Source organism: Leptodactylus fuscus, chromosome 6 (assembly GCF_031893055.1).
Source record: "Leptodactylus fuscus isolate aLepFus1 chromosome 6, aLepFus1.hap2, whole genome shotgun sequence".
Classification (NCBI taxonomy): domain Eukaryota; kingdom Metazoa; phylum Chordata; class Amphibia; order Anura; family Leptodactylidae; genus Leptodactylus; species Leptodactylus fuscus.
This window is the reverse complement of record NC_134270.1, coordinates 157,594,867-157,622,501: the sequence shown is the minus strand read 5'-3', so window position 1 is coordinate 157,622,501 and position 27,635 is coordinate 157,594,867. Positions and strand designations below refer to the sequence as shown.

At 41.4% G+C, this 27,635-nt stretch overlaps 1 long non-coding RNA gene across 1 annotated transcript in view; it reads right to left on the bottom strand.

Annotated features, from left to right (window-relative positions):
• LOC142208906 (uncharacterized) overlaps positions 1-13,681 on the bottom strand; it is a 53,997-nt gene extending 40,316 nt beyond the window's left edge. Inside the window, exons 1-3 of the long non-coding RNA XR_012716917.1 lie at positions 13,655-13,681; positions 11,465-11,499; positions 9,054-9,088 (exon numbers count right to left, since the gene is read on the bottom strand). This is a non-coding gene — a long non-coding RNA (uncharacterized LOC142208906). The remainder of the gene's footprint in view (positions 1-9,053; positions 9,089-11,464; positions 11,500-13,654) is intronic.
• Between the last annotated feature and the right edge of the window lie 13,954 nt (positions 13,682-27,635).

Here is a 27,635-nt window from a genome sequence, read left to right as displayed (position 1 = left end):
GAGGAGGTCACAAACAATGGTACAAATCTATATATAATAGCATTTCTGATGTGTATGTGTAATATCATCTAAATAATAATATAAATATTAGGAAAGGTTATTACTTGGTGCTGCACATGACGGGTCAGTTTAGGGTGGAAAAATAAAAAACTAATATTATATATATGTATATACCTTTATAAATATATATATAAATAAATGTATAGATTTATATAAAATTATATAAAAATATAGACCATAACAATTATAAAAAATAATATAAAAATATAGAGCATTACAATTATAATAGATAGATAACCATAATTTAAAATATATATATATATATATATATATATATATATATATATATATATATATATATATATATATATTAATATATTTCTATAAAAAATGTTAACCAGAACAATTATAAAAAAAAAATTAAAAAAAAAAAAAAACACCTGAGAGGTGTGAACACTGCAGTAGTTTAATGCATCCCTCAAAATGGCTGCCTCCTGGGAGTGTATGGGGCTATGTGTACACATAAGTGGTCTTTGCATGCAAATAGTCAGTAACATTGTTTGCGCACCCTGAGAAGAGATCTATTCACCTTCCCTATTATTAGCATATTCCTCTTCTGACCTTTCCTCATTTACAGCACCCCCTCCCCCATACCAAATAGTGATAGTAACTTAAAGAATTTGTCCAGTTTGGACATATAAAATCTATATCTATAAGTATATAAAAGAACTGAACCCTGCAATATTTAATTTCATGTTGCAGGATAAATAGGTTTGGTTAGTATTAGATTTCCAATAGCTCTTAGTATATATAAATTATAAATATTGGTTATATCAAATTTCTAAAAATATAGAGATTTAAAAAAAATTACAAAAATAGTTGTTCAGCTCTTATAAAAGAAAATATCTATTCTATGCTAAACATACACTCTGTGACAGACAACACACAGGTATTGTGGGGACATTAGGGACCCTTGTAATAAAAGGGTGGATATGGATAGATACTATCGGCCAAATCAGACCAAAAGGGAGAGTAGAGAGTCATATACATTAGATTGACAACAGATCACATCACAAATGTCAGCAATACAGTAATAAAGGAACATAAGGTGTTGCCTATCCATAGGACATGGAATAAGTGTGTAATGGCAGGGGGACCCCTGATCATGAGGACAAGCATGTAAATGGGGAGAACTATCCAGTATGTACAGTAAGAAAGGAAACGAAAATAAGAAAAATACATTGTAATTTGTAGGACAAACCACATTAAAGTATAAAACTGGACATATAATAAGCAGAATAAAATGCATACATCTTTCTATACAGCACAACAGTCAAAATGTCTACATATAATGTACAGTCCAAGAGATACAATAGGGCAAAGTTTATGGAAAGAAACACATGGGAACAGACAGCACAAGCACATGGTCTGGCACAACAGTCCCAAAAACCCATTATCACCCCCTCTCTGCACTATGGAGGTCATCCATGTTATAGGCTCCCTTATAATACTTAGGGGGGAATTTTTTTATTGTGTGGTTTTGTTCACACTGCGCATCAAGCAGATGATCGCCAATGCTTAGCTTAGATAATTTGCAGAATAACAGATAAAGTGCAAAAAAAAATCACCCAAAAACAAAAATCTCCCTTACAGATCAGAGTGACAGACTATGGAGTGTCCCTTTAATCATCATAGTAAGATACATGAAGCCAAAGACTTACTTTCAGATTTGTAGCTCATGATGATTCCTCTGTGGTCCTTCAGTCCAGGTGAGCAGAGATGTCTGTCTTACAAACAGCTGTTCAATGTTCTACTGACTGTTGGAGACATTCTGGGACAGGTATAGTGATTTTTCGGGGCGGAGCATCGCAGTGATTGGTCGCCCGGTCTAGAAGTGGACAAGGTGTTAATTAATTTCCCTCAGGTTTCTGTCACTTGTTTTCCATTGAATGAAACTTCTATTCTTATTTAACTAACCCTGTTATAGCCAAAGTGAATACACTTAACCCCTCGTTTGCTGGTACTGTACATGAAAAGACGTCTCAGAACATCTAAGAGGCTTCCCAGCAAATTGTCTATCATCTAAGGGTTCCCACAATTGTCACATCGCTTTGTCCCATGGTCTCTGGGCTTCCAAATACTTGCCATGTGTAATTTTTAACAATTCTGTCAATTCTATTTATTTAAGAGCACAATGTGTTTTCTTTTGAAAATGATCTTTACCAACAATGCAGAGGGACCGCGATGGGCATGAAATTCGCGCCGAGCTTCGCAAATATTTAAGAGGACAAATTTGAAAAGGATTTTAATTACTCCAAACATAAATGGATAGAAAACATTGTATTCTATGTAGGTTAAATAGACAACCTACTTTTCATATTATAATAATAATAATAATAATAATAATAATAATACATTTTATTTATATAGCGCCAACATATTCCGCAGCGCTGTACAATTTGTAAGGTTCAAATACAGACAGAAAGATACATTACAAAGAAAGTCATTTCACACAATGGGACTGAGGGCCCTGCTCACAAGAGCTTACAATCTATGAGGTAGAGGGGGTGACACAAGAGGTAACGGGGGTGGAAAAACACCCCTGAGGCCTTGTCTGAATTTACTATTCACTTGAATACAAATAACTGAGGAGTCTCATTTACAAATAGTAATTCAAAGTCACAGCTCGAATATTTAGATCTAGTTCTTAGTTCACATAACAATAGAATCACTACCAAGACTTTTTTCAAAAAAGTGGATGGGAATAGCCTACTTGATTTCTATAGCCATCATTATCCTAAATTTTAAGTCCAATGTTTCTTGTTCCCAGTTCAAACGACTGAGAAGAAAAGAAAGATTTTGAGGATCAGAGTAAAGTTATGAGTAAAAGGTTTTTGGTGAAAAGATACCCCCTGTGAAATCATTAGAGAAGCCTAAATTAGGGCATAAAATTTGACCCAAGCAGAATGCTTGGCCCTCAGACCCAAAAATAAAAGCCAAAAAGAAAACCAAGAATGTTGGCAAATGAACTTCTTTACAATTTATAATAGATCCCATGGAGTGATAAAAGATATCTTAAAACAACATTGGTGCATACTCCAGAGTGATCCAGTTCTAGGCAAAATTTTACCAAAAGAACCAGCCATTACATTCCGTACAGCCAGGACGATAAAAAACATCCTGGCTCCTAGTAAACTCCAGACGCCCAAAAACACAAATACTATTCGTCCATTATCAACTGATACTGGCGGAACTAGAAAAGGCGTATACAGATGTGGCAAAATCCGGTGTAAATGTGGTCTGTCCATTTATCGCAATACCTTATGTATTAAAAGTAACAGTACAGGGGAAATGTATCCAATCAAACAATATTTTTCTTGTGAGACAGATTTTGTAGTATATCTTATCACGTGTGACTGTGGTTTACAATATGTAGGGCGAACTACGGTATCATTAAGACGCAGGATCAATGGCCACAGATTTAATGTCTCCTAAGGATATCAGAAATACAGTCTATCCAAGCCGCATCTGAAGTGTATCATTGTAATTTTAAACATTTTCATGTTATTCCAATTGAACAAATCCCTTTCTCTGCGTCCAGTCGGTTTGAAAAACTAAGGAAAAGGGAAATGTTTTGGATTTTTAAACTAAATACCCTTTCCCCTAGGAGACTAAATGAAGTTTAAAAACTAGTAACCCATTAACTATGTACACATATATATATATATATATATATATATATATATATATATATATATACAGGGTGTCCCAAAAAAATGTATATACACCTTAAATAATTGTACATTTGGGGTTTATTATAATTCGAATAATTTTCAACATGTAAAAGAATTTACAAATATCATTCTATTGTCTTGTTATCGCGTGTTCTCAAACTCGGTTTAATGGGTTCAGTCTGTAAAGAAAGAATAAATAATTGAGTTATCAGCTGCTAAAATGTGTGTGTATATATATATATATATATATATATATATATATATATATATATATATATATATATGAAAGAACTCTTGTTATAAAAACATCAGCTTCTAGTACTTTTAGTCCTTCAAACCTATCATTTTAGTTACATTACATAGAAGTATATGGTTATAAAATTGAATTAATTAGACTAATTTACAATGATGAGCTCAATTTAAATTTTTTTTAAAGAACAACATTGGTTTTTATTAGTAGTATTGCCCTGTAATAAGATTGCCCTTCACCAATACTGTATATATATATATATATATATATATATATATATATATATATATGTATATATATATGTTCACTTATGTATTTGATATATACCTGACTTAGTTATTGTATTTTTAACTTATTTTTTCATATCACACTCCTGATGAACTGGGCTTTAGTTTTGGGCTCAGTGAAATGCGTTGAGAGGAATGGGGACTTAGTGTTGGCCCATACTGGGATGTATTTTGGTACGGAAGGATTGAGCAGACTGTCAGGCATTTACTGCTTATTGAAGGCATCTGTGTAGTTATCTTCCCCAACAAAATAAGAGTGTGTTTGTGTGTGTGTGTGTGTGTGTGTGGTTATTACTCCCTCATCCCCAGTATTGCACATTCATATAATAAGTGCTATACTCCTTGAATGGGCCAATTATAGTATTATACAGGCAATATTATAGCCTACAGCAGAGACTACGTTTTTTAGTGGAAACTGTGGCAGAGCACAATACTGTAACAACTAAGTGTCGGCTTGCTTTCATATTGTATCTGATCCACTAATTATCCTGTTGTGGTGTAAACGCATCGCACTTTTGTGTAACACTGACCTTTATTTACATTGTTATCCCTGAAATACCGGACCTTGCATAACAAAAAGTGAACAAGTGTGGATCAGTGTAACAAAGGTTATCACTGTTTTATAGGTCTTTTTGTAACATTAGTATACAGGGAGTTTTCTGTATGCATAGACAAGAACTATCCCTAGACTTAGGGGGAGTTCACACGGAGTTACGTCCCGCGAGATTTGGCACGTGTACGCAGCGTGACCCTTTGCGTGCCGTACACGCTCCCATTCATTTCAATGGGAGCGGGGATCGTATGCGCCACGCTAGTTTGCGGCCGTGCATTTATTCACGTACACGTACACATGCCAAATCTCACGGGACGTAACTCCGTGTGAACTCCCCCTCAGGGATTAGCTGTTTGTAATGAAGAAAATCTTCTCTTTCCCTACATTTGGTCTGGAAGGATAAACCTATGACATCAATCTGGCCTTATCTTTTTTAAATTTACATGGGGTTTTATATGATCATCAATAAAGGTTAGGTTTTATTTTATATTTTTTGTATCCTTGGCATTGGAATTTGGAAATACTCCTTTGTGTGAAAGCCTGGCCTGAAATCCACTTTTGCCCCTTTTTCTCTTTTGGCATTAAGAAATCCTCATGGCTTCTAGTTGTGAGTTTGGGGGAGTTTAGATGTAATACAGCTGGAGGGGGAGGTCACTTCATAGTCTTCAAAACCCTACTGATTTGCTGCTATAGGTCTCAGACACTATAAAGCATAGAAGTGTGGTTCTGCTGTGATATGAAACCATGGATCTTGGATAATACACAAAGGAAAGTTTGCACATGTGGCCAGACCATATCTTATTGATATATTGATTTAGAATAATATGACATTGGGTAAAGTCTTCTCTTGCTCTAGTATCGGAGTCATACTGAGCGTTCCCACACTGGAAACAATGTGAATAAAAATGCTAATAAACTACCATAGCACATAAGGCCATCCACCTTCAGTAATTCACCTTTTCTATAGCCAAAGGCAACATTTTGTTGCATCCCAACCCCTCACTGTTCTTTGACAATGTGACAGAATAAAAAAAAAACACATGTGAAATAGAACATTATTATGTTAAGAGGACAAAAAAGGTTTCCAAACATTCATGCTTCATGTTGTTCTATTGTACTTACCTGTTATGAGTCTTCTGGAGTATTTCATGGTAATTAGTTGCAAATTTACTTTTGTTTTCAGAAGCCAGACTCTGCTCCATGTGAATTACGGTTTATTTACATGATTTATTCAGACACAATGGATTTCAACACTTGCTTAGCATGATATGCACCTTGTGTAATTCAGCTTGACCTGCTCTTACACCAAAATTAACAAAATTATAAAATAAAAGCAAAAACATAAAGTTTTATCATCTTTCTATCATTATGCACTCAACCATATTTGTTTTCAGTATAGATCCGTAATTGCAGATAGTATATGGACCTATTTATTTCTATAGCACCATAGTTTTTACAGATCGGTGTCTGGGCCGTAGAAACCCTCTGTAAAATATGGAGCAAGGGGTATTTCTGTCTGTATTGGCTGCACAGATAAACTCAGACAAATCTATATGATCATCAGGGCTGTAACTTGCAGGGGTGCAGAGGTTACCCACTGCTCACCCCTGTAAGTTAAACTCAGAAAAATCCACCGCTCATTTCCCACAACAGAAATTCAGTAGTGGGCACATCTCATGTGGATGTAGCTTAAAGTGGTTGTCCCATAACAAGGATCCTATCTATACTGCTAGTTTATGTGGATATAAGACTTTTCCTAAATACATTGGTTTATCAAAACTGCTTGTGTGGACTACACTTTCTGGGTTACCCCTACTAGATCGCATCTGACGAAGGTTATAAGACTGAAATATTATCCTTAGATCTAGTTTTGCCTACATACCAGTTCTATGCCTTATGTCCATGGTGTATCAACTGTAATGTATTTTTCACTGCTTCAATAAAAAATTTTTTTGCATCATATCCTAACAAGTGTGCATAGCAGAATCTTCCTATATGTATGGCCTCATAAGGCCACAGCAATCTCTACACTCTGCCCCTAGGTGTATGGCCTTATAAGGCTGATGCAATCTCCAAATTCTGCCACTGTGTCATTGTTTAACCTCCTCACTTTACTGCTGCTTTCTTTCTGCCACTGGGTAATTGAATAGACTAATAAGGCTGCTGCAACATTCACAATCTGCCGCTAAGTCACTGTATGGCCTCATAAAGCTGCTGCAAACTCCACACTCTGCCACTGGGTCAGTGTATGGCTGCAATCTAAACATTCTGGCACTGTGTCACTGTATGGCCTCTTCACACTTCTGCTGCCACTGCACTCTGCCACTGGATCACTGTATGGCTTCAGGCAGCTGCAACTTCCATGCTCTGCTACTGGGTCACTGTATGGCCTCATAGGGCTACTGCAACTTCCAAACTCTCCCACTGGGTCACTGTATAGACTTATTAGGCTGCTTCAACCTCCTCACACTGCTGCATTTTCCCCACTCTGCCACTGGGTCAATGTGTGGCTTCATAAGGTTTCTACCACATCCTCACTCTGCAAATGGAAAACTGTATGGCCTCATAAGGTTGCTGTTAACTCCATGCTCTGCCACTGGGTCACTGTATAGCCTCGTAAGGCCATAGCAACTTCCACATTCTGCCACTAGGTGTATGGCCTCATAAGTCTGTTGCAATCTCCACATTCTGCCACTTTGTCACTGCTCACCCTCCTCCCTCTACTCCTGCCTTCTCTTTCTGCCACTGGGTAAATTTTTGGCCTCATAAGGCTGCTGTAACATTCAAATCTTCCACTGAGTCACTGTATGGCCTACTTATGCTGCTGCAACCTCCACACTCTGCCACTGGGTCAATGTTTAGCCTCATAAGGCTACAGCAATCTCCACACTCTGCCACAGGGTTACTGTAAGGCTTCATAAGGCGGTTACAATATAAACATTCTGCCGCTGGGTCACTGTATGGCCTCAAAAAAACTGCTTCAACCTTCACACTATGCCACTGGGTCAATGTATGGCCTCCTCACACTGCTGCAATCTTCACACTCTGCCTCTGGGTCACTATATGGCTTCATAAGGATGCTGCAATCTCCCCGCTCTGTCACTGGGTCACTTTTTGGCCTCATAAGGTTTCTGCCACATCCTCACTCTACAACTGTTTATCTCTATGAGCTCAAAAGGCTACTGCCCACTCCATATTCTGCCATTCCACTGGGTCACTGTATGGCTTCATATAGCTGCTTCCACCTCCACACTCTGCCATTGGGTCACTATGTGGCCTCCTTACGCTACATTAACCTCCACACTCTGTCATCTCCATATATCTGCCAATAGGTCAGTGTATAAGCCTCATAATGCAATAGCAATCTCCAAAATCTGCTACTGGGTTACTTTATGGATTCATAAGTCTGCTGCATTCTAAGCATTTTGCCAATGGGTCACTGTATGGCTTCAGGCTGCTGTAACCTCCACATTCTTCTTCTTGGTCTTTGTATGGCCTCATAAATCTGCTGCAGTCTGCACACTCTGCCACTGGGTCAATATATGACCTTCTTACACAGCTGCATTTTCCACACTCAGCTACTGGGTTATTGTATGACCTCATAAGGATGCTGCAATCTCCTAACTCTGCCAGTGGATCACTGTACGGCTTCATATAGCTTCTGTCATGTCCTCACTCTAAAACTGGGTAACTCTATGGCCTCTTAAGGCTACTGCCATCTCAATGCTCTGCCACTGGGTCACTGTATGGCCTCATAAGGCTTCTGCCACGTCCTCAGTCTGCAAATGGGTAACTTTGTGGCCTTATAAGGCTGTTGCCATCTCCACTCTCTGCCACTGGGTCACTGTATGGCCTCATAAGGCCACAGCAACCTGTACACTCTGCCACTAGGTATATGGCCTCATAAAGCTGATGCAATTTCCACATTTTGCCACTGTGTCACTGTTTACCTCCCTTACTCTACTGCTGCTTTATTTCTGCCACTGGGTAATTGAATGGATTAATAAGGCTGCTGCAACATGCACAATCTGCCACCTTGTCACAGTATGGCCTGATCTTGCTTTTGCAATCTCCACACAACGCCACTGTGTCAATGTATGGACTCCTCATGCTGCTGCAACCTTCACACTCTGCCACTGGGTCACTGCATGGACTCATAAGGATTCTGCCAACTTCTCCCTCTGCGTCTTGGTCACTGTATGGCCTCATAATGCTGTTGCAATCTCCACATGCTGCCACTGGGTCACTGTATGGCCTCATGCTGCTGCAACCTCCACACTCTGCTAATGGGTCACTGTTTGGCCTCATTAGGCTACTTTCAACTGCACACTATGCCACTACGTTACTTTCTGTCCTCATAAGGCAGCTTTAATCTCCACACTCTGCCACTAGGTCACTGTATGGCTTCATAAGGCTTCTGCCACATCCTCAGTCTGCAAATGGGTAACTATATGGCCTCATAAGGCTGATGCAACTTTCATGCTCTGCCACTGGGTCACTGCATAGCCTCATAAGGCAAGAGCAACCTCCACACTCTGCCACTAGGTGTATGTCCTCATAAGGCTGCTGAAATCTCCACATTCTGCCCCTGTGTCACTGTTTAGCCTCCGTAATTTGATGCTGTGTTTTTTTCTGCAACTGGGTAATTTTATGGCCTCATAAGGCTGCTGCAACATTCCCAATCATCCAGTGAGCCACTGTATAACCTCATAAGGCTTCTGCAACCTTCACACTTTGCCACTAGCTCACTGTATGGCTTATATGGCTGCTGCAGCCTCCAAACGCTGCCACTGGATCACTGTATGGCCTCCTCATGCTGCTGCAACCTCCACACTCTGCTAATGGGTCACTGTATGGCCTCATATGGCTACTGCCAACTCCACACTATGCCACTGGGTTAATGTATGCCCTCATAAGGTGGCTTTATCTCCACACTCTTCCACTAGGTCACTATATGGCTCCATAAGGCTTTTGCCACATCCTCATTCTTCAAATGGGTAGCTCTATAGCCTCATAAGGCTGATGCAACTTTCACGCTCTGCCACTGGTTCACAGCATAGCCTCATAAGGCCACAGCAACCTCCACACTCTGCCACTAGGTGTATGTCTTCATAAGGCTGCTGAAATCTCCACATTCTGCCCCTGTCACTGTTAATCCTCCTCACTTTACTGCTGCCTTCTCTTTCTGCAACTGGGTAATTGTATGGCCTCATAAGGCTGCTGCAACACTCCCAATCTGCCAGTGAGCCACTGTATGACCTCATAAGGCTCCTGCAACCTTCACACTTTGCCACTAGGAAACTGTATGGCTCTTTAGGCTGCTGCAGCTTCCAAACGTTGCCACTGGATCACTGTATGGCCTCCTCATGCTGCTGCAACCTACACACTCTTCCACTGGGTCACTGTTTGGCCTCACAAGGCTTCTTCCACATCCTTACACTTCAACTAGTTAACTCTATGGCCTCATAAGGCTGCTTTGATCTCCACACTCTTCCACTAAGTCAATGTATGGCCTTATAAGGCCACAGCATCCTACACACTCTGCCACTGGGTCTCTGTCTGATCTCATAAGGCTGCCTCACGGTCACTGTATGGCCTCATGACGCTGCTGCAACCCCCACACTCTGCCACTGGGTCACTGTTTGGCCTTATAAAGCTACTGCCAACTCCACACTCTGCCTTTGGGTCACTGTTTGGCCCCATACAGCTACTGCCAACTCCACACTCTGCTAGTGTGTCACCTTATGGCCACACATGGCTGCTGCAATCTCCACAATCTGCCACTGGGTCACTGTATGGCCTCCTTATGCTGCTGCAACCTCCAAACTCTGCCACTGAGTCACTGTTTGGCCTTATAAAGCTACTGCCAACTCCACACTCTGCCTTTGGGTCACTGTTTGGCCTCATACAGCTACTGCCAACTCCACACTCTGCCACTGGATCACTACATGACCTCCTCATGCTACTGAAACCTCCACACTCTACCACAGTGTCAGTATATCGCCTCATAAGACTGCTGCAACCTCCACACTCTGCTACTGGGTCACTGTATGGCCACATATGGCTGCTACATTCTCCACACACTTTCACTGGGTCACTGTTTGGCCTTGTAAAGGTACTGCCAACTCCACATGCTGCCACTGGGTCACTGTTTGGCATCATAAGGCTACTGGCAACTCCACACTCTGCCACTGGTTCACTATATGGCCTCTTCACGCTACTAAAACCTCCATACTCTGCCACTGGGTCAGCATATCGCCTCATAAGGCTTCAGCAACCCTTAAACTCTGCCACTGGGATACTGTATGGCTTCTTAGGCTGCTGTAACCTCCATACTCTGCCACTGGGTCACTGTATGGCCTTATAAGGCTGCTGCAACTTCCAAACTCTGCCACTGGGTCACTGTATGCCCCCATAAGGATGCTGCCAACTCCATAGTCTGCCACTGGGTCCCTATATGGCCTCCTCACGCTACTAAAACCTCCATACTCTGCCACTGGGTCAGTATATTGCCTCATAAGGCTTCAGCAGCCATTAAACTCTGCCACTGGGATACTGTATGGCTTCATAAGGCTGCTGCAACCTCCACACTCTGCTACTGGGTCACTCTATGGCCACATATGGCTGCTGCATTCTCCACACGCTGCCACTGGGTCACTGTATGGCCTCTTCATACTGCTGCAACCCCCACACTCTGCCCTTGGTTCACTAATTGGCCTCATAAGGCTGATTCAATCTCCACACTCTGCCACTGGGTCAATATATGGCCTCCTCATGCTACTGAAACCTCCACACTCTTCCACTGGGTCAGTATATCGTCTCATAGGGCTGCAGCAACCTCCAAACTCTGCTACTGGGATACTGTATAGCTTCATAAGGCTGCTGCAACCTCCACACTCTGCTACTGGGTCTTTGTATGGCTTCATAAGGCTGCTGCAGCCTGCATACTCTGCCACTGGGTCACTGTATGGCCTCTAAGGCTGCTGCAACCCCCACACTCTGCCACTGGGTCACTGTCTGACCTCATAAGACTGCTGCAACCTCCACACTCTGCCACTGGGTTACTGTATGGCCTCATAAAGATGCTTCAATTTCCCCACTCTGCAACTGGGTCACTGTATTGCCTCATGAGGCCACAGCAACCTCCACACTCTGCTACTAGGTGTACAGTACAGACCAAAAGTTTGGACATACCTTCTCATTCAAAGCATTTTCTGTATTTTCATGACTATGAAAATTGTAGATTCACACTGAAGTCATCAAAACTATGAATTAACACGTGGAATTATATACTTAACTAAAAAGTGTGAAACAACTGAAAATATATCTTATATTCTAGGTTCTTCAAAGTAGCCACCTTTTGTTTTGATTACTGCTTTGCACATTCTTGGCATTCTCTTGATGAGCTTCAAGAGGTAGTCACCTGAAATGGTCTTCCAACTGTCTTGAAGGAGTTCCCAGAGATGCTTAGCACTTGTTGGCCCTTTAGCCTTCACTTTGCAGTCCAGCTCACCCCAAACCATCTCAATTGGGTTCAGGTCTGGTGACTGTGGAGGCCAGGCCATCTGGCGTAGCATCCCATCACTCTCCTTCTTGGTCAAATGGTCATTACACAGCCTGATGGTATGTTTGGGATCATTGTCTTGTTGAAAAATAAATGATGGTCCAACTAAACGCAAACCGGGTGGAATAGCATGCCGCTGCGAGATGCTGTGGTAGCCATGCTGGTTCAGTATGCCTTCAATTTTGAATAAATTCCCAACAGTGTCACCAGCCAAGCACCCCCATACCATCACACCTCCTCCTCCATGCTTCACGGTGAAAACCAGGCATGTAGAATCCATCCGTTCACCATTTCTGCGTTGCACAAAGACACGGTGGTTGGAACCAAAGATCTCAAATTTGGACTCATCAGACCAAAGCACAGATTTCCACTGGTCTGATGTCCATTCCTTGTGTTCTTTAGCCCAAACAAATCTCTTCTGCTTGTTGCCTGTCCTTAGCAGTGGTTTTCTAGAAGCTATTTTACCATGAAGGCCTGCTGCACAAAGTCTTCTCTTAACAGTTGTTGTAGAGATGTGTCTGCTGCTAGAACTCTGTGTGGCATTCACCTGGTCTCTAATCTGAGCTGCTATTAACCTGCGATTTCTGAGGCTGATGACTTGGATGAACTTATCCTCCGCAGCAGAGGTGACTCTTGGTCTTCCTTTCCTGGGGCGGTCCTCATGTGAACCAGTTTCTTTGTAGCGCTTGATGGTTTTTGCAACTGCACTTGGGGATACTTTCAAAGTTTTCCCAATTTTTCGGACTGACTGACCTTCATTTCTTAAAGTAATGATGGCCACTCGTTTTTCTTTACTTAGCTGCTTTTTTCTTGCCATAATACAAATTCTAACAGTCTATTCAGTAGGACTATCAGCTGTGTATCCACCTGACTTCTGCACAACACAACTGATAGTCCCAACCCCATTTATAAGGCCAGAAATCCCACTTATTAAACCTGACAGGGCACACCTGTGAAGTGAAAACCATTTCAGGTGACTACCTCTTGAAGCTCATCAAGAGAATGCCAAGAGTATGCAAGGCAGGAATTAAAGCAAAGCAAAAGGGGGCTACTTTGAAGAACCTAGAATATAAAACAGATTTTCAGTTGTTTCACACTTTTCGTTAAGTATATAATTCCACATGTGTTAATTCATAGTTTTGATGCCTTCAGTGTAAATCTACAATTTTCATAGTCATGAAAATGCAGAAAACTCTTTGAATGAGAGGGTGTGTCCAAACTTTTGGTCTGTACTCTATGTCCTCATAAGGCTGCGTCTATCTCTACATTCTGCCACTGGGTCACTGTATGGCTTTATAAGGCTACTACAACCTCCACACTCTGCCACTAGGTCAGTGTATGGCCTTCTCATGCTGTTGCTCCTTCCACACTCTGCCACTGGGTGACTTTTTGGCTTCATAAGGCTAATGCAAACTCCATAGTCTTCCATTGGTTCACTGTATGGCCTCCTAAGGCAGCTTTAATTTCCACACTGGGTTACTGTATAGCCTCCTCATGATGCTGCAACCTCCACAGTCTTCTACTGGGTCACATTATGGCCTTATTAGACTGCTTCAATCTCCACACTCTGCCATTGGATCACTATATGGCCTCCTCACACTAGTGCAACCTCTACACTCTGCCATTGGGTTAATGAATCACCTCATAATGCTACTGCAACCTACAAATTCTGATACTTGTTCACTATATGGCATTACAAGGCTGCCACTTTCTGCTACTGGGTCACTGTATGACCTCTTCACACTACCTACACCAGCCCATTCTGCCACTGGATCACTGTACACCTACTGGAGGAAGCAGCTAATGTGTCCTCCAGATCTTGACTGGGCACTAGCTGCTGACTGTCCTGTAGTAGGTCATCCCCACAGCATAGAGTATTTCTGTAACTGAGGAAGCAAAAATTTACAGAGGCAGGTTGAGGACACGTGAGGGTACAGGTCCTGTTCCCAGGCCATGCCAACTAAGGGTTGTGTCTGATAAACCCACTGATTCTTCACTGAGGGTGTCTGGTGTGACTTGGGATAAAGTGGATAACCTAGTCAACCAGTCTACAACTGTTGGGTTGCTGGTCAAGACATAACCACTACTTGTCACTGGGTGCTTAGGCCTCTGTAAGTGACCCCTGATGCCACGCCCACTTACTCTTCTGTGACTTGTGCCTGCACCAGAAATATTTAGTCCTGTGGCCCTCCTCTATGCATGGCCTGCTGCTTCTCTGTCTGATATACTGTTAGATCAAAAATTGTAATTATAAAGGGAATTAATACAGGGTAAAAAAGAACGTAATTTTTTTACATTGAATTGAATAAGCCCCTTATTTCTACATTGAAGAGAATAAGACCCTTATTTCTTTCACCATTAGTGAATAGCTTAAAAAAAGGCATAGATTATTGGATAAGAATTATGATTTTTTTTTTTTGCCAGTACTGGACCTCAAAGTGGCCTGTAATTTTCAACTTGGAACAGAACGGCGAATATGCCCCTTATCTCTTTCCCCACTAATAAACACCTTTAATAAGTGTTCGAAATACCGCTAACTGCAGAGATTAGTGGCTAAGAATTATTGATTTTTGCCATGACTGTATTGACAAATAGCCTGTAAATCTATACTCTGAACACAATGGCACATATGACACAAATTTATTTCCCTACTAATAAATGCTTTTAAAAAGGCATGAGAACAGATGAGTGCAGGTATTAGGGGATGATAATTCACAGTTTTTCCCTGTACTGCAATGTAACAGGCTTGTTGTGTTTCACCTTGAACACATAGGTATGAGTAATAAGCAGCAGTATAACGGCAGTGAGCGCTTCAATGTATATTAGGATTCTTTCTGTTAATGATGCCGCAACCACCCCATATTCTTGTTTGATTTCCTCCCTATAGTTTCCCTACACTTGTAATTCTCTTTCCCTGAACTTCTTTACGTTTGCTGCGTCAGAGAGACAAGACATTAGTGAAAGCAAGATGGAATATGCGCAGACAAGATGGCGGAAAGCTAATCTCTCTTTTTACACAGATATTATTCTCCTTACAGGGTGATCCTGCTGTCCCAGAGTTCCCTGTCCATTGTTCTAACATGTACAGCGGCCATTTTATTACAAATGTGATTTAATACAATGAATCATGAAGAAATCCTGATTCTAGGTGAATTGAAGATTTCCTGAAATTTGGATCAAGTTCTGCTTCTGCAGAATTGATTCACTCATCCCTAGAAGCTGATGTTATGGATACAGGGAGGAGGAAGTGAAGTTTATAAATGTCATGATATAAGAAGTGCAGAGGTAGCAATCACTATAGGGCCCTGGTGCCAAAGGGGACCCAAAGGCCTCTCAAAAATTTAAGCACCAGTATTATAGATAGTACATGGTGGGGCCCAGAAGCTTTATATTACACCTCTTGCCATTCCAGCTGTCAGATCCCCACAATTACATATTGATGACCCATCCTAAGAATGAAGTCACAAATATTCAAACCCCAATAAAGTTTTTTGCTCTATACATAGAATATGGTTATTAATGGAGTGATAGAACAGAAAGTGTTTTTATAGTAGGATAGTAGTGCAGGAGGCTTATAGAAATGTAGTGGTGTAAATGATAAGGGTTTTGTACAATAAAGACAGAAGAATATTCAAGTTTACAGGAATTTTATTACAAACCGATTTAATAAAAAAACAAAAACAAACAAGAAATAAAAACACTGAAAAATCTAAGCATGTACCTTTGAGAAGAACCATCTACAGCTTTGGGCAAATGGCTTCCCACTGCTGTAGAAGACAAGGTATCATTTAAAAAAATATATATAATATATATATATATATATATATATATATATATATATATATATATATATAGTGGGGCAAAAAAGTATTTAGTCAGTCACCAATAGTGCAAGTTCCACCACTTAAAAAGATGAGAGGCATCTGTAATTTACATCATAGGTAGACCTCAACTATGAGAGACAAAATGAGAAAACAAATCCAGAAAATCACATTGTCTGATTTTGTAAGAATTTATTTGCAAATTATGGTGGAAAATAAGTATTTGGTCAGTAACAAAATTTTATCTCAATACTTTGTTATATATCCTTTGTTGGCAATGACAGAGGTCAAACATTTTCTGTAAGTCTTCACAAGGTTGGCACACACTGTTGTTGGTATGTTGGCCCATTCCTCCATGCAGATCTCCTCTAGAGCAGTGATGTTTTGGGGCTGTCGCTTGGCAACACGGACTTTCAACTCCCTCCAAAGGTTTTCTATAGGGTTGAGATCTGGAAACTGGCTAGGCCACTCCAGGACCTTGAAATGCGTCTTACAAAGCCACTCCTTCGTTGCCCTGGCGGTGTGCTTTGGATCATTGTCATGTTGAAAGACCCAGCCATGTTTCATCTTCAATGCCCTTGCTGATGGAAGGAAGTTTGCACTCAAAATCTCACGATACATGGCCCCATTCATTCTTTCATGTATCCGGATCAGTCGTCCTGGCCCCTTTGCAGAGAAACAGCCCCAAAGCATGATCTTTCCACCCTCATGCTTTACAGTAGGTATGGTGTTTGATGGATGCAACTCAGTATTCTTTTTCCTCCAAACACGAAAAGTTGTGTTTCTACCAAACAGTTCCAGTTTGATTTCATCAGACCATAGGACATTCTCCCAATACTCTTCTGGATCATCCAAATGCTCTCTAGCAAACTTCAGACGGGCCCGGACATGTACTGGCTTAAGCAGTGGGACACGTCTGGCACTGCAGGATCTGAGTCCCTGGCGGCGTAGTGTGTTACTGATGGTAGGCTTTGTTACATTGGTCCCAGCTCTCTGCAGTTCATTCACTAGGTCCCCCCGCGTGGTTCTGGGATCTTTGCTCACCGTTCTTGTGATCATTTTGACCCCACGGGGTGAGATTTTGCATGGAGCCCCAGATCGAGGGAGATTATCAGTGGTCTTGTATGTCTTCCATTTTCTAATTAATGCTCCCACAGTTGATTTCTTCAATCCAAGCTGGTTGCCTATTGCAGATTCAGTCTTCCCAGCCTGGTGCAGGGCTACAATTTTGTTTCTGGTGTCCTTTGACAGCTCTTTGGTCTTCACCATAGTGGAGTTTGGAGTCTGACTGTTTGAGGGTGTGCACAGGTGTCTTTTTATACTGATAACAAGTTTAAACAGGTGCCATTACTACAGGTAATGAGTGGAGGAAAGAGGAGACTCTTAAAGAAGAAGTTACAGGTCTGTGAGAGCCAGAAATCTTGATTGTTTGTAGGTGACCAAATACTTATTTTCCACCATAATTTGCAAATAAATTCTTACAAAATCAGACAATGTGATTTTTTGGATTTGTTTTCTCATTTTGTCTCTCATAGTTGAGGTCTACCTATGATGTAAATTACAGACACCTCTCATCTTTTTAAGTGGTGGAACTTGCACTATTGGTGACTGACTAAATACTTTTTTGCCCCACTGTATATACACACACACACACATATATATCTATATAATTATGTATTTTAGATTTTATACATCCCAATTCAGTAAAAAAAAAAGAAAAGTTTTATTTCCCAATATAAAAAAGTAAGATTGCACAGATACAGTCCTTTTTTACAGTTTGGGCACCCCTATTAATCTTAATCATTTTTAGTTCTAAATATTTTGGTGTTTATAACAGCCATTTCAGTTTGATATATCTAATAACTGATGGACACAGTAATATTTCAGGATTGAAATGAGGTTTATTGTACTAACAGAAAATGCGCAATATGCATTAAACCAAAATTTGACCGGTGCAAAAATATGGGCACCTCAACAGAAAAGTGACATTAATATTTAGTACATCCTCCTTTTGCAAAGATAACAGCCTCTAGTCGCTTCCTGTAGCTTTTAATCAGTTCCTGGATTCTGGATGAAGGTATTTTGGACCATTTCTTTCTACAAAACAATTCAAGTTCAGTTAAGTTTGATGGTCGCCGAACATGGACAGCCCGCTCTCAAATGATCTGAAAACAAAGATTGTTCAACATAGTTGTTCAGGGGAAGGATACAAAACGTTGTCTCAGAGATTTAACCTGTCAGTTTCCAGTGTGAGGAACATAGTAAGGAAATGGAAGACCACAGGGACAGTTCTTGTTAAGCCCAGAAGTGGCAGGCCAAGAAAAATATCAGAAAGGCAGAGAAGAAGAATGGTGAGAACAGTCAAGGACAATCCACAGACCACCTCCAAAGAGCTGCAGCATCATCTTGCTGCAGATGGTGTCACTGTGCATCGGTCAACTATACAGCGCACTTTGCACAAATAGAAGCTGTATGGGAGAGTGATGAGAAAGAAGCCGTTTCTGCACGTACGCCACAAATAGAGTTGCCTGAGGTATGAAAAAGCACATTTGGACAAGGCAGCTTCATTTTGGAAACAAAAATTGAGTTGTTTGGTTATAAAAAAGGCGTTATGCATGGCGTCCAAAAAGAAACAGCATTCCAAGAAAAACACATGCTACCCACTGTAAAATTTGGTGGAGGTTCCATCATGCTTTGGGGCTGTGTGGCCAATGCCGGCATCGGGAATCTTGTTAAAGTTGAGAGTCGCATGGATTCCACTCAGTATCAGCAGATTCTTGAGAATAATGTTCAAGAATCAGTGACGAAGTTGAAGTTACGCCGGGGATGGATATTTCAGCAAGACAATGATCCAAAACACCGCTCCAAATCCTCAGGCATTCATGCAGAGGAACAATTACAATGTTCTGGAATGGCCATCCCAGTCCCCAGACCTGAATATCATTGAACATCTGTGGGATGATTTGAAGCGGGCTGTCCATGCTCGGCGACCATCTAACTTAACTGAACTTGAATTGTTTGTCCAAAATACCTTTATCCAGGATCCAGGAACTGATTAAAAGCTACAGGAAGCGACTAGAGGCTGTTATCTTTGCAAAAGGAGGATCTACTAAATATTAATGTCACTTTTCTGTTGAGGTGCCCATACTTTTGCACCGGTCAAATTTTGGTTTAATGCATATTGCGCATTTTCTGTTAGTACAATAAACCTCATTTCAATCCTGAAATATTACTGTGTCCATCAGTTATTAGATATATAAAACTGAAATGGCTGTTGCAAATACCAAAATATTTAGAACTAAAAATGATTAAGATTAATAGGGGTGCCCAAACTTTTTCATAGGACTGTATGTATACTTTTATAAATACTGTATGAGGTCGGCAGGTGTTAAAAATATAAAAATTATAAAACACTTCAAAATTGTAACATCTAGCTTATAAAACTGTTTAGGATTCCTCCTTTATTACCCGTCATAGTTATACATGTAAATGTAAACTGTAGAGAGCCATATGAAAAAAACACCCAACAATATCGCCCGCTCTCTGAAATGTATACCGTAGAGTCATAAAACCCAGCATATCTGTATATTGAAAGAAAAAGGTTAAAATAATAATGAGGTTCTTAATTATTTCATCATCTTGTGTTATACTAGGATATTTCATATTTTGACTGAACCAAAGACTTTGGGTGGATTTTGACACATAATTAAAAGAAATACTGATTTTTCATTTTAACACTATAGTAAGATTTCTGCCAACCAGCATACAGAAAACCAAAGTTATATTAAAAAATATAAAAATTAATCCGAGTAAACACTGAAACATACAATAGTTTGGCAACAAACATTCAAATATGTCTAATTAAACAGTGTCTATAAGGAAGCTACATACAGTATATGTTGTCTTATGTTGTACAGGATATTTGCAGGATAACGTGCAGTGATTGCGTGACTAGATGAAGCTATATATCAATAAAGTCCTATGAAGTACAGAGATATATAAACAAACTGTAGTGTGTAGCTATGAAGGATCAGAGCAATAGACATTTATAACAGTAGTGTGAATGTCCCTGTTTGTCTGCAAAGAGCCTTCAGGACTTGTGTGTTCTCTGTAGACATGAATAGGTGCAGTCAACCAAAAAAAAAAATAAACTCAGGGAACAGGATGGGCTCATTGACCCTCCCTAATATCGGACAAAAGAACATCTTCATGCTCAGCCTCCTCAGCTTTACAGATTTCTCTCCAGGAGCTGTGTAGCTACATGTGCCAGAAGTTCCAAGTTGCTGAGGGTTTCACTGTCAGGAGGAAGAGTGATAGAACCAGCAAGAGCAGAAGATGAAGCAGTAGCGTCCAAAGAAGATGGTGGAGGAGAGACAGACCGAGGGGGAGTGATAAGCAAAGGTGGAGAGCTAGCCAAAGGAGGAGGGATAGCGGAAGCGGGAGAGACAGGTGGAGAATGAGGAGAAGAGGTAGACAGAATAGGACTTATAGATGAATTAGAAGAGCTAGATAGGGAAGATGGACGGGGAGTTTCCACAAAATCTTCTGAGCAGCGAGGTCGCTTCTTGGGCTGCTGTGAAGATGTGCCGTATTCTTTATTTCTCATGACTTGGGCCACATTTTGCTTTATGAAGCAATTAAGTGGAAGTGCAACAGTCTGAATTTGATGTGGGAATGTGTAGACCAGAGGTACTGTGCTTAGTGGATAAGGGGAAACAACCAACATACTTGAAAAGGTTGTCTTCTCCATTTGTGGTCTTGAGGAGTTCTGCAGGGGGTTGCTTGTTGCGTTTCCAAATATACTTGGAACAGGAGAAGACCACTGAGGGATCATGTTTCCCCTTTGCAAATTTCTGCATTGATCAGGGTCTATTCCAGCCTCACGGAGCATGTCTGGCAAGATCCTACGACGAGCATTGGTAAAACAGTAGTCTACCTACAGGTGAAGGGAGAAATAAATCAGTCATATTATTACATGTCCAAGCAATATTATATAAACTATATGTATATTATACAATGTATTATGTAAGAAATATAAGCCCAAATCTCCTTGTAGTATTTTTTTTTTTTTTTTTTTTTTTTTTTAGATTTGCCCGTTTCGTCATGGCTAAGATCTATGTATTATACAGTATGTATGTATGTTTTAGGAGGGTTCAGACAACCCCACTTTTAGCCACCCCACTGGGGAAAGATTAGTATAACAGGTCGCCCTCTGCACAACATCACCTACCATTAGCAAAGAACACAGTCATGTGACAAAACCTTTTGGATCAATAATTTGCTGTAGAAATATCGGCTTCCTGCCACACCATTATAAAATGTGAACATGGCCTTTACTGCCAACAACTAAAGAGAGGGAAATCCCTCCAGAAAACAAGCCCTCATCCTAAACAAGTGGCTTCTGATAGGAAGACTCAGAACTGCTATATGACAGCACAAATAAGTGTATACACAATGTATTTCTAGTGGTCAGTGTTAGAATTCTGTAAGGTGTGTGTGACCTGAGATATAGCGCGGCCCCCAATTTATGGGAAGTGTTATAGGACAAAAACTTTTAGAATTTTACCTGCAATAATGTGAGTCCAGTTTGTTGTGCAAAAATTCCTTTTTCTTCTTCAGTAGGATAGGCATTGAGCATGTGGTGACTTAGCCAGTCACAAAGAACTTTCACAGCCACTTTGGGCAGATTTCCTCTGCGCCTCCTTGTGGCAGGTGGTGATTGTCCATTACTGCTTTCTTCTCTTTCTAAGGGAATTTTGCTGCTTTCTCCTTCAGTCTGATCCTCCTCCTTCCTGACTGGTTCTGTAATGCAAGACAAGGTGGGGGGGGGTCACAAACAATGGTACAAATCTATATATAATAGCATTTCTGATATTTATGTGTAATATCATCTAAATTATATATATATATATATATATATATATATATATATATATATATATATATTAGGAAAGGTTATTACTTGGTGCTGTACATGACGGGTCAGTTTAGGGTGGAAAATTAAAAAACTAAAATTATATGTATATATTGTGGGGAACCGCTCAGGTAGATACTTGTAGCAGTGCAGGAAACAGGGACACAGACGCTGGATTGCACTCGAGTTCAGGCTTTATTCACATGTAAGGCATACACTGCTTTTGCAAAGCCACAGGATAAACAAAAAAAAAAAAACTTCTCTCGGCTGAGAAAACTAACTTAAAAGTAAGGAAACTTTTCCCTGACTATACAGGAGACTGGCTACCAGTCTCCCACATTGGCAACAACAACGGGTAGCACAGTACCTGCTTTGGAGATCCGATCTGGACAGTTCAACTCTGTCAGTGTGATGCCACCCCGCTAGTCTTCACACACAGACTGTTATTAGGGCCTGATTAGTCAGCTGACCTCCCTGGTGTGAACCTTTACCATACACCCTTTAGGTGCCTGGCTGGAATGTACCTGTCTTCCCAGACCACACCCTTCAGTCTCTCACGATAGATAGATAGATAGATAGATAGATAATAGATAGAGAGCATTACAATTATAAATATATATATATATATATATATATATATATATATATATATATATGTAAATGTATATATTTATAGAAAATTATGTAAGAATATAGACAATAACAATTTTAAAAAGATATAAAAAATATAAACCATAACAATTATAATAGATAGATAAATAAATAGATACCATAAATATTATAAAAAATAATGTATACAATATATTAAACAGAACAATTATAAAAAAAACTAAAAAAATAAAATAAAAAACCTGACAGGTGTGAACACTGTAGTAGTTCAATGCATCCCTCAAAATGGCTGCCTCCTGGGAGTGTTTGGGGCTATGTGTACACATAAGTGGTCTTTGCATGCAAATAGTCAGTAAGGAGCCTTCACATGAAGTATACGCTCCGCTCATTTTGAACGTAAAAGTCGTTCAGAATGAGCGTGTAAAAACCAGCTCCTATTGACTTGAATGGGTGCCGGCATACGAGCGTATCACATTGAAAGAAATAGAGGAAAAAAGCCTCCCATTGATTTCAATGGGGAGCGCACGTATGCCGGCTCCCATTCAAGTAAATGGGAGCTGATTTTTACGCCACTCATTGTGAACGACTTTTACGTTCAAAATGAGTGGAGCGTATTGTATACTCCATGTGAAGGCTCCCTAACATTGTTTGTGCACCCTGAGAAGAGATCTATTCACCTCTCCTATTATTAGCATATTCCTCTTCTCACCTCTCCTCATTTACAGCACCCCCTCCCCCATACCAAATAGTGATAGTAACTTAAAAGAATTTGCCCAGTTTGGACATATAAAATCTATATCTACAAGTATATAAAAGAACTGAACCATGCAATATTTAATTTCATGTTGCAGGAAAAATAGGTCTGGTTAGTATTAGATTTCCAATAGCTCTTAGTATACAGTATATCTCCTCTAGGTACTTATTTGTTATCCTACTACATTTTATTTGTTAACCTACTACATGCCAGTACTTTTTATCCTACTACATGCCTTTTTATCTTGTTATCCTACTACATTTTATTTGTTTGTTATCCTACTACATTTTATTCGTTAACCTATTCATTATCCTACTACACTCCAATACTTTGTTATGTTTATTCGTTATCCGTGCGTGACGGGTGTTAGCTGCGGCAGCCAGTGCGTAGCGATTGTCACCAGTAAACAGTTCAGCAGGTCCTCTCCGGCGTGGACCTGTCGCCACATGAATTCCACCAGGTATGATTGTAGGTGGTGCCTGGCTGTGCCCCGGTGCCTCTTATTTCTCCACTTTGCCAAACCCCACATCCTTTCGACGATCTGCGTGTGTGTACCCGTCTCAGGATCGACGAAATTCCGTGAATGGTTGATAGTGGTATGTCGGTAGCCGGCTTTGCGGAGGGCCTCGGTGTCGTATCCCTTCCAGCAGTCGGAATGTAGTATGGAGTCCGGGGCCACGTGTTTCCTAATGACTGATGTCAGGGTAGAGGCACTTCTGTCCGGCACCAATTCCTGGAAACACTCTTTCGTCTCCCTGCATATTCCACCAAACACCCATTGCTGAGGTAGTACTCTGCCAACGTTGTTTTTCCTCTTTGTGAAGACGCTCTCGTCGACCTCGACTACCTTATTTGCGCCACCTTCCTGGTTTATGGAACAGCTCACTAGTTCCACTGCACATGCCTGCCTCATGTAGTTGTTCCAATCGACAGTTGCCGAGATCGACATCTCTAGTTGTTCCTCGCACCAGGCAACTGACACCAGCAGTACATGAAACGGAGGATCATGACGAAAGTAAGGCAGGATCCCTCAAACCAATTACCCGACCTCAACCCGTAACTTGTACGGCACTTGGTCTTTGTGCAAATCCACCGGGCGCCGGACCTGTTGAATGTCAAGTTCATTTGATGACCGTTGCCACATCTCCTCTCTGATGGCAATAACCCTTTCCTCTGGAAAAGCTGTACGGCGGCCTCCTCCGTGCCAGGTAAATCCCATATCTTCATTTTATTCCATTCTGGGCACGAATAAGTACCCCCAACCCCCCACCCCCCCTCCGCAGGGAGTGAACATGTGTGAGTCAGTGCAAGACTTACACGTATTCCCACCTATTGCCCAAGGCAACCAGATTACAGATAATACTCATGAGGGAAAGTGAAAGCAGCAAGCTGATTGGTCGCTATGGTCACCTCTAATAACTCAAAATCAGTCGTCATAGTCACCACAGAGCCTCCTCAGTCGTCATAGTCACCACAGAGCCTCCGTACCGCAAGCGAAGCTTGAATGTAGTAGGATAACAGAATGTAGTAGGATAACAAATAAGTACCTCTCTCTATATTATAAAAATGAATTCTTGCCTGTCTGTCTGTCCGTCCGTCTGTCCGTCCGTCTGTCCGTCCGTCCGTCCGTCTGTCTGTCTGTCTGTCAGTTCGTTCTCTAATGTGAACCAGACGACTGGACTGATCTTCACCAAATTTGGTACAGAGATACTTCAGGTATCCGGGAAGGTTTAAGAAGAGACTCCAACTAGCTCGGATGTACCGTTGCTGAGATACAAACACAATGCCCCCCTCCCCCCCCCCCCCCCCCCTTAGCCGATACAAACCTGCAAGTCTTTCACTCATATTCCAACTGCAATACACACGGTCACTCCACATGCACAATACAACACTGATATCCAAACTGAGATACACGCATCAGAGGATTTCATACACAGATCAGCACACAGTATAACATGGCAGAGGATTAGATACATGCATCTGCACACAGTCCCACACACCAGAGGATTAAATACGTGCTTCTGCACACAGTTCCACACACTGAAGGATTAGATACGTGCGTCTGCACACAGTTCCACATGCCGAAGGATTAGATACACGCGTCTGATCACTTTACCACACGCCGGGGGATTGGATACATGCGTCTGCACACAGTACCACATGGCAAAGGGTTGGATACACACATCTGCACACAGTTCCACACACCAGAGCATAAGGTATGCACGTCTGCACACAGTACCACATGCCGTAGGATTAGATACGCACGTCTACACACAGCTCCCCACGCCGTAGGATTAGATACGCGCCCCTTCACACAATACCACACAGGAGAGGATTAGATACGTGTGTCTGTGCACAGTACCACACTTTGGAGGATTAGATACATGCCTCTGCACACAGTACCACAAGCCAGAGAATTAAATATGCGTCTCAGCACCCAGTACCACACGGGGAAGGATTAGATACGTGTGTCTGCACACAATACCACACAGGGGAGGATTAGATACACACATCTGCACACAGTTCAACACGGCGGAGGATTAGATATGCATGTCTTCACATAGTATGACACGGGGGAGGATTAGATACGCACATCTGCGCACAATACCACACAGGGGAGGATTAGATACGCACCTGTTCACACACTAACACACAGGGGAGGATTAGATACGCACATCTGCACACAGTTCAACACGGCGGAGGATTCGATATGCATGTCTTCACATAGTACCACTGCCAGAGGATTAGATACGCGCATATACACACAGTACTACATTCCGTAGGATTAGATACACGCCTCTTCACATAATACCACACAGGGGAGGATTAGATACGTGTGTCTGCACACAGTACCACACTTTGGAGGATTAGATACATGCCTCTGCACACATTACCACAAGCCAGAGAATTAGATACGCGTCTCAGCACACAGTACCACATGGGGGAGGATTAGATACGTGCGTCTGCACACAGTACTACACGCCAGAGGATTAGATATGCGCATCTGCACACAGTACCACATGCCGTAGGATTAGATATGTGCGTCTACACACAGTTCCACACGCTGAAGGATTAGATACGCGCCTCTTCACACAATACCACACAGGGGAGGATTAGATACGCACATCTGCATACAGTTCAACATGCTGGAGGATTAGATACGCATGTCTTCACAAAGTACCACTGCCAGAAGATTAGATATGCGCATATACACACAGTACCACACGCCAGAGGATTGGATATGCACATCTGCACACAATTCCATAAGCCAGAGGATTAGAAACGCGCGTCTGCACATAGTACCACATGCCGTAGTATTAGATACATGAGTCTGCACACAGTTTCACATGCCAGAGGATTAGATACGTGCATCTGCACACAGTACCACATGCTGGGGGATTGGATACATGCATCTGCACACAATACCACATGCCAGAGGATTGTATATGCGCATCTGCACAGTTTCACACACCAGAGGATTAGATAAGCATGTCTACACACAGTACCACATGCCGTAGGATTAGATACGCGTGGCTGCATACAGTACCACATGCTGTAGGATTAGATACGCTCGTCTACACACAGTTCCACATGCTGTAGGATTAGATATGCGCCTCTTCACACAATACCACACAGGGAGGATTAGATACGTGCATCTGAACATAGTACCACACTTTGGAGGATTAGATACATGCCTCTGCACACAGTACCACATGCCAGAGAATTAGATACATGTCTCAGCACACAGTACTACACGGGGGAGGATTAGATTTGCGCATCTGCACACAATACCACACGGGGGAGGATTAGATACACGCATCTGCACACAGTACCACACGCCAGAGGATTAGATACACATGTCTGCACACAGTACCACATGCCGTAAGATTTGATATGCACGTCTACACACAGTTTCACTTACCAGAGGATTAGATACGCACCTCTTCACACAATACCACATGGGGGAGGATTAGATACATGCATCTGCACACAGTACCACACCAACAAGGATTAGATACTTGCATCTAAACACAGTACTACACGGGGAAGGATTAGATACAGCTTTACTCCAGGTATCCATAACAACTGATCACAGGTTTTTCACTGATATCCAAAATGAGATACACATAATCACATGACGCTTATGGA